This window comes from Hetaerina americana, unplaced genomic scaffold, assembly GCF_022747635.1.
Source record: "Hetaerina americana unplaced genomic scaffold, ioHetAmer1.1.p SCAF_55, whole genome shotgun sequence".
Classification (NCBI taxonomy): Eukaryota; Metazoa; Arthropoda; class Insecta; order Odonata; family Calopterygidae; genus Hetaerina; species Hetaerina americana.
Genome location: NW_027287150.1, coordinates 2193603 through 2202269, shown reverse-complemented (window position 1 = coordinate 2202269; position 8667 = coordinate 2193603). Strand labels below are relative to the sequence as shown.

At 42.5% G+C, this 8667-nt stretch overlaps 1 non-coding gene across 1 annotated transcript; it reads left to right on the top strand.

Annotated features, from left to right (window-relative positions):
- The first annotated feature begins 4660 nt into the window (after positions 1-4660).
- TRNAA-AGC (transfer RNA alanine (anticodon AGC)) lies at positions 4661-4733 on the top strand. The gene has a single exon. It is a non-coding gene; the product is annotated as a tRNA-Ala (tRNA).
- The last annotated feature ends 3934 nt before the right edge of the window (positions 4734-8667 follow it).

The window sequence follows — 8667 nt, the reverse complement described above, 5'->3', positions numbered from 1 at the left end:
TAATATATAGTCTACCAAAACCTACTTGGTCATACCCAGAAAATTGACAGACATCCTAGTGAAATTCTAACGATTGCTTGTAGTACCTCTTGAGAGGAATACCAATTACCTTCCTCCCTATAGGTACCTAGCTTATTCAAAAACTTCCTTAGAACTATGCTGGTTTGTATGTAGCATATAAATGACATTTAAAAAGTATGCCAAATTCAAATGCCCCGTTTACCCCGTCACATTTTGCAATTCCAAATAAAACAATGGCAATCACTATTGATTATAATTCTGGTTGTGGGCGTTAATAAGAAAACCTAATAACGTTAGGGTATCCACTCCCCATAATCAAGGTATGATATTAATATCATTTCCTCGGTGAACAAGGGACCATAAGTTGGTCTACAGGAGACATTGAGAAGCAATGGAATACTTAATTCTAATATAGAAGGGATAAGTAGGCAATCGGGGAAGGGAATAGGTCATTATGATGGCGGGTAGAAAATATGAAGAACCGAAGGAGAAAATATTTTAGTGCATTAAAATGGTTTTCCTCGGATGACTCTCGAGTAGCACTGTGAATGGAGCATTATACGATGGCTTGAGTTTCATTTCTCTCCTGAAGAAACTCGCTGCGATGCTAGAGAAAAACCACAAACAGACATACCTTACCTTAGTGTAACCAACTTACTTTGTAGAGTATTGTTCTAAAATAGTTAATATTTTTTTGGGAACAAACCTACCAGTCCAACTTACCACTATCCAAAACCTTATTTTGAGAAATCTACTGTCTATGACGATGATGAAATACGTATATCCTCCCAAAATTGGGACAAACGCATTCTATAAAGCAAATGTGTCAAGGTTGAAGACGCCACGTTACTTAGTATTTGCTGGGCAGCCATCAATAGTGAACATTTTCAGTGAATTTGTGAAAATGGAGAAAATTGGTTATCGTTATGTGATATAATACTTGTGTTTGAAAGGCCTCAGCCCAATCATTATTCTACTCTGGGTGAGTCTGCTCCTTCGTTTACAAGAGTGAAATATTGGGTGGCAGAGTTTAAACGAGGCCTAACGAGCTGTCAAGACGAGCATCGCATTGGTCGACCGAATGAGGTGACGACTCCAGAAACGGGGGAAAAATCCACAAAAAGATACTGGATTATCGTTAAATGAAAGTGCACGAGCTAGGAGACATAATAGGCATATCAAAAAGTGCGGTGCAGCCCATACTAACTGAAAATTTGGATATGATAAAGCTGTGTGTAAGATGGGTGCTCACACTCGAGCAAAACCAGAGTCGTGAAGATGTTCAATTGAGTGTTTAGCAAAGTTTCACAGCAGTAAAGCAGAATTTATGCCCCGTTTCATAACCATGGATGAAACATGGGTCCATTACTTCACACCCAAGACAAAAGAACAATCAAAACAATTGATTCAAAAGGGAGAACCAGCTCCAAAGAAGGCGAAGACTGTTTCGTCTGCGGGCAAGGTCTTGGCGCCGATTTTGTTGGGATGCGCGTGGGATAATTTTCATCGACTGTCTTGAAAAAGGAAAAACTATCAACGGCGAGTATTATGCAAGGTTATTGCAACTTATTGCAAGGTTTGAGCAAAGAAATCAAGCCAAAGTGGCCGCATTTGGCTACGAAGAAAGTGTCGTTTCATCAAGACATTGCATCAGCTCACAAATCCGTTATTGTAATGGCTAAAACTCATGAATTAAAGTTTGAATTGCTACCACAAGCACCCTATTCGCCAGATTTAGCCTCCCTGTATGATTTTCTGTTTGCAAACTTGAAAAAATGGCTCGGTGGTCAAAGATTTTCCAACCGTGAAGAAGTGATGTCGGCAGTTAATGGCTAGTTTGAGTAGCAAGACAGCTCCTATTATAAAAAAGGTATCAAACAGATTGAACATCGCTGGGAAAAGTGTATAGAGCTGAAAGAATATTACGTTGAAAAAAATATATATTTCTTTCCAAAATATTTGTATTTTCTTTTTTGGGTCGGGTATTTTTGGGATTACCCTCGTAGAACAGATTCTCAATCTCGCCGGTGAAATGAAGATCATGAATGAATATTTAAGAAGAAAATTGAATGGCGTGCCTTCCTCTCTCTTCTCTGTAATTTTCGGTTCTGCCAAGTTTTTGAATGGAACACACATGTTTTTTGGCTAAATGTAAGTAGATTCTGCTGAACCACTTCTCCAAATCTTCCACTCAAAGCTAGATTATTGGTACATGTACGCGGGATAATCTCAGAAAGATTAATTTAAGAGCCAGAGATAAGTGAGCAAGTTATCCAAGAAAAAATGACCCGGATAAGACGTTGTCCTCAATACTTTCGAAAAGAATTAAAAATTGGACCACAAAATATTATCCCTAGTGATCTAACAATCCTTGGACGAATTATTATTACAAGTGGACGCAATCATTCTTAGATCGCCGTGATCTTCACCTTTATGTCACAGGTTAGTTCACGTTGCCTGTCCCGATGTCAATCGCTCAGTCATCGCCCAATCAAGTGACTACCTACTCGATTGCTATTTTTTTCTGCTGTCCATTCTTTTGAAATTGGCGCTCCATTTTTGCCTGTATTCTAATTGAAATAATTGGTATTTCAGTTTTTTCCGTATAATTTAATTTCTAATGTAATCCGTCTCCAAGCCACAGCTCTTAAAAACCAAATTTAAAGTGTTTGTAATTTTCTTTCTTCCTCCTTACCGATGATCCACTTCTCTCGCCCATATTTAAGGCTTGGAATCGCCACTGCCTCAAGAAAAAATTCAGCCTAATTTCTTTGCGCGATTTGTGGTCCAAATTTCTTTGGATTTTGGCACAAATTGACCTGAATTTGTGTTTTTGTCTATGGTAAATCAACCGCCACCAACGATTTGGACCTCACATGCTACTAAATTCATAGTTTTGAATCCCGTGAACCGCTAATTTTTTTAAATTTATCAGTAATCTACCGGATAAGGTAGATTACTGATGGAAACAGAAAGCTTGTTCATTACTTCCAAATTTATTGAATGTTAGAATTTTGATTGGCGATGGGGTGTGGAAGACTGGTAGAGGGAAGAACGTTTGGCGGGGGAGGGAAAGAATAGGCCTATTGGCTGGGATTGGAAGGAAGGAAGGAAGTATTCGTAGCAGTAGATGCATATATGGGAGGCGACCGACAGCTAAGGTCACTTACGCCATTAGGGATGGATGGGAAAGGAAGGGTGGAGAGAAACCCGGCGCCGGCATTAGCCTAATCTTAACGAATGGCGCCAAGGAGTCGGCAGTTTCACGTCCCATCGTTAACGGATGTCGTACTCACTCTAGGTACTCTCCACAAGGCACCTTAAGTAGGGATCGTGATACCACTGAAAAATATTTGTTGTCTCCAGGATTTGAATTCGGGTCCCCTCGGTAGGAAGCTAGTACGCTAGCCACCATCCCGATCCCCAGGAGGACTCCTATGCTAGATTGAAGAAGGATTTATTACAATGTAGGGTGCTAAGTTGCGTCTTGTCAGGTGAGACTATGAAATGTATCGGTGTTCAGCCTGTGTCCATCCAAAATGTACACTGTCTAGTAATAATTATTGTGGTACTAGCTGCTGCGTGCCAAACAAAAACTAGGTGTCATATTAAAGTTTTCCCGAACATTCTCTTTACTTACCTCAATATTACCCAATCTGAAGCTAAAATAAAGCTATTAAAAGCTATTTAGTTAACGGCCTAGTAAGGAAATTAACCTTTGGACATAACATTGAAGAAATATGCCTACACCAAAGCCTGAGGAGCAGGAAAACCCGTCACGGTGGTAATCGAACCCGCGACCTCTGAGTTGGCAGGCGTGGACGTCACATTTTTTTACAGCCTTTGTCGCCACAATAGTACAAAAAACAATTCAGTCTAAAACATTTGATGCAAAAATTATTTCACATATTGTTTTTCTTATTATTATGCAAGTGGGCTAGTGTTACACAACAAAATATATTTTTTTACATTCTCTTTAACATTTTTTTTGCATGAAGTTATATAAAAATATCTATTTACACACCGTTTACATGCTTGAATCAATTTTTATGCATACAATTTTATCTTATGTTTTTAATAACCCTTGCCTGGTCGCATAGACTAGTTATTCTTATTGAGTTATCTTAATGTGGCTTCTCCGCCGCCACCTTGGCTTTGGACGACGTAACCTTGGCCACGGCGACTTAGGTTATGTTTGAGATACTTTTGTTTAAAAAGGTTTGATTTCCTTGCTAAAAAATTGCAGGCAATTTGATCTCTTTTTGAATCCAAAATTCGTTTCCCCAGTTCTTAGGGACGAGAGGCGGAGGATTCTGGCGACCTTGGCGATCCGCTTCTACCCCAGGGGCCCAGCTCGCTCTCAATTTTGGCATCTTCTCCCAATTTCACGCCCTAGCGAAATGCAAAGGACTCAAAAGACACGTTCTTTCAAACACGAGTGCCCTCTCAGACGGCGCACACTTTGCGAGTCCGTGGCCCCATGGCATCGGCCGACTTCACCTTCGCCATGCAACGAGTAGTCACACGGCTACGGGACGTGACGCAGACTGGATATACTTAAACGGTGGCCACGACGGGAGGCACCGCGGGGAGCTTCATACTAACAATAATTATAATATTAACTGCTCTATGTTAAACTGGGGGCGTAGCTCAGATGGTAGAGCGCTCGCTTAGCATGCGAGAGGTACCGGGATCGATACCCGGCGCCTCCAAATTTTTTGCTGGCCCGGTGGCGGCGGGGTCTGCCAACCTAAGGGTCGCGGGTTCGATTCCCGCCTGAGTGGGTTTTTCTCCACCTAGGGCTTGGGTGTTCTTACTCTTATCCCTTGTTAACACTGTTCATAATCCCATATAAAAGGCCAAAATGTGCTACTTTCGGACTAAGGCTGAATAAATAAACAGTACGGAAAATAAGAGGTTAGGTGGTGGATTCCTTTAACACTTTCGGTAGTTACCACAAGATAAATATGCATAAGATCTGATATTCTGTTCGCCTAATTTACGAAGCGAGTGTATCATCTATCTTCAAAAGGTCTCAGCTGTGATAAGTTAGGTACGTTAAAATGAAATATCAACGATTCTCCTCGGAACTACTTATTATTTCAATTGTTTGGCGTGGGAGTCAGTTCCATTGCCTGTTCCACCCGCGGTTACTCAGGTAATCGTGCTAACCAGAAAATCACACCCCGACTTTTTTTAAATACTGGTGTTCAAAGGTTTAAGCGAGATTGGCGGTCTACAGCCAGAGGCTCAAGTGGCTGAAGGCTCTATACGTTCGCTGAGGTTCCACGCCAGCCACTTGGAGGACCTTCAAGAACTTGTTTTCATTCATCAAAGAAGAAGAGATTTTAATTTGAAAATCTAGTCTGGACAAATGCAATGTTTATTGCTCACTCCAAATAAGCTTGAGATTGAGAAACTTTTTTTGGAAAAGTATCATGATTAAACAACAATTAATAATTGTTTTTCATAACTGTCATACAAGCTCTCTTTATTGTTGTGAAAACACACTCGCCGGCAATAGCCGTCCGCTCAACTTCCACGGAGGAGAACGATAAAGGGCCGAGTTTTTTTATCTAATGAAAGAGGCATTCAACGAGAAATAATCTGTCGAAAAATAAATGGACGGGTTCATGGCCAAACTTTTAACTTATTTCGTTGGGCATAATTGATAATACCTGCTTTCAATGAGTAGCGTACATTAGGCTTTGATCTGAAGAAAACTTGGTAACAAAGCATTTTGCCTTCTCCTCATCGTCCGAGGTGTAATGATTACCCTTGAGGCGTCTCTTGAGTTGAGGAAAAAATAAAAATCGCAAGGCGCAAGATCGGGGGAATAAGGAGGGTTTTGTTTGTTCTCGTCTGTGAGACGGCGTGGTACCCGTCGTGTTCACGGTATCCCAAGTGTTCAATAATGAAGCCGACAAGTAGTAGTAGTATTTAGGGGAGGCGACCGACAGCTGAGGTCATTTGCGCCATAGGGGATGGACAGGAAAGGATGAAGGGTGGAGGGTTGTACCCGGCGTCGGCATTAGCCTGCTCTTTACGAAAGGCGCCAAGGAGTCCACAGTTTAACGTCCCATCCGACGGACGGCGTACTCACTCTAAGTGCCCTCCACAAAGCACCTCGGGGATCGAGATGGTGCGGGGGCTAACGTACTGGCTTCCCACCCTGAGGGCGCGGGTTCAAATCCCGGCGGTGTTGAATATTTTTCAGAGGTATCTCGATCCCTACTTAAGGTGCTTTGTGGAGGGCACTTTGAGTGAGTACGCCGTCCGTCGGATGGGACGTTAAACTGCGGACCCCTTGGCGCCTTTCGTAAAGAGCAGGCTAATGCCGACGCCGGGTTTCTCTCCACCCTTCATCCTTTCCTGTCCATCCCCTATGGCGCAAATGACCTTAGCTGTCGGTCGCCTCCCCTTAAAACTACTACTACTACAAAGCACCTCGGGTAGGGATCGAGATACCTCTGAAAAATCTCGATCCCTACTTGAGGTGCTTATGGAGGGCACTTTGAGTGAGTACGCCGTCCGTCGGATGGGACGTTAAGCCGACACGTTCCTCGGAGATGTTTCAATATGGTTTGCGATACGCTTTTGAGTGATTCGCTGGTCATTTTTTAATCAAATCTTCGACGAGTTTGCGATGTTTATCGTCTGTGGCAGTGATCGGACGTCCGCTGCGTATATCATCAACAATTATGGCTTTTGCAGGCTCGCAACCACGGAATTATACTAGCCATCGATTCACAGTGGACCTACTGTGAAACGATGCTTCGTCACCATACACAGCCTTTACACGACGATGAATCTCAGTAGGAATCACTTTTTCAGCAGATAAAAATTTGATAACAGCACGGTGCTTAAATCGCGTTGACATAGCAATAGAACACGTCTCCATACTTCCGCATCTCAAAATAAACTGGATGAATGTAACGACCTCAAACCTACGCATGCGTGTTGAGGGGGAATGTTACTTCCGCATGTCATCAGGAGTACTTCTAAAGCTAATTTTGTTTGTAGTCTACAAGCATGTCTGCATTAGTTTTCAGCCTACCCTCGTAGCTTAGATACTACGTCCAACCCGAAGGCATTGGAATCTATATTTTAAACGTTATATAACTTAAACCCAATTGTATTTCCTCGGCAAGTGATGGTTGGAGGAGGAGCGTGGTTGTCTGTTGGGTAAATCGTTCGGCTGATGACTCCAAGGTCCGGGAAAAAATCGGGTGACGCTTTTGGACACCTCCAGCTTCACCCAAACTGTGACATTCCTAGAGAACTACATGATGATGAACTGATGGACTAAAGTTAGATATACTCATGCAGAAGAGGAAAAAAGGACATAAACAGTAAAATCAACCCTGGAACTACGTGTCTTAAAAACCACATATCGAGGGAGAGTATTTTGAACTCCCGCGGCGTCAGCGATTGTTCGAGGCATGTTTCTTTGTCCATGTCATTGTCGCCATCTCTCGGGGAAACAGCACAGGGCTTGTAGTGAACGCATTGGAACATAGGCTTCAATGCGCGAACCATCCTTCGGTTTGACTGTCTTCTCCATGAGCCCATCATGGCCGTGCGATCCATTTGAAGCACTTTCGAAGGGTACGTAGTACGTACGAGAAATACGCGAACTGGTGCAATCTGGCGGCCATGACGCGGACTATACTAGCGACGCCCACTAGCGGCGCTAGTTGCCTGAGACCCAATGAGCCGTCTGTGCTGTTGGCGGATCGTCGAGCTGTGCGTATTGTGCCAGTTATGATAGAGTCTGTTGTCTTTGTTTTTACTGCTTGCCAAAAATGGAAATTGAAGAAATCACGGAGCAACGAATCAACACCAAGTTTTTTGGTGAAGTGCGGTAAAAGTTATCAAGAAATTACTGAAATGTTGACAGCTGTTTACGGTGATAATGCTCTGAAGAAAACATCCGTTTTCAAGTGGATTAAGCGTTTTAAAGATGGCCGACAAGACACCAGGGATGATGCAAGGTCGGGACGATCTTCAACCAACCGTGTTGACGACAACATTGATCGTGTACGGTCCCTTGTCCTTATCGATCGTCGAAAAACTGTGCACAAAAATGGTGCCCAAGCTGCATTGATTGTTCGTCAGTTTCTGGCAAAAAATTCAATCACCATCCTTGATCATCCTCCTTATTCGCCAGATCTCGCCCCCTGCGACTTTTTTCTATTCCCAAAATGCATAAAATGCGATGAGGGGACATCACTTGGAAGATGTGGACACAATAAAGCAAGAAACGACGAGAAACCTAAAGAGTCTAACTGCCGAGAACTTCCAAGGGTGCTTTAAGCAGTGGAATAGAGAAGATGGAACAAGTGCATAGCCTACGAATGAAAATTATTTTGAAGGGGACGAAATCGATGTAGACTAAATTTTGCAAAATAAAGTTTTTAATGGCCTCAGTTCGCGTATTTATTGGACAGATCTCGTATAATGACATGGCCGTCTTCAAATAAAGATTTAAATAAAAGATTAAGTGGGAGGTATATTTTCTGGTTCTCGAGGAAAGAGGATGAGAGTGAGTGAATTGGAGACTTTCCGAGACGGGGATATGGCGAACGGATGAGGAAAATAAGAAATTAGTTTTGGAGGAAGATAGACGGAGACGTATTAAATACG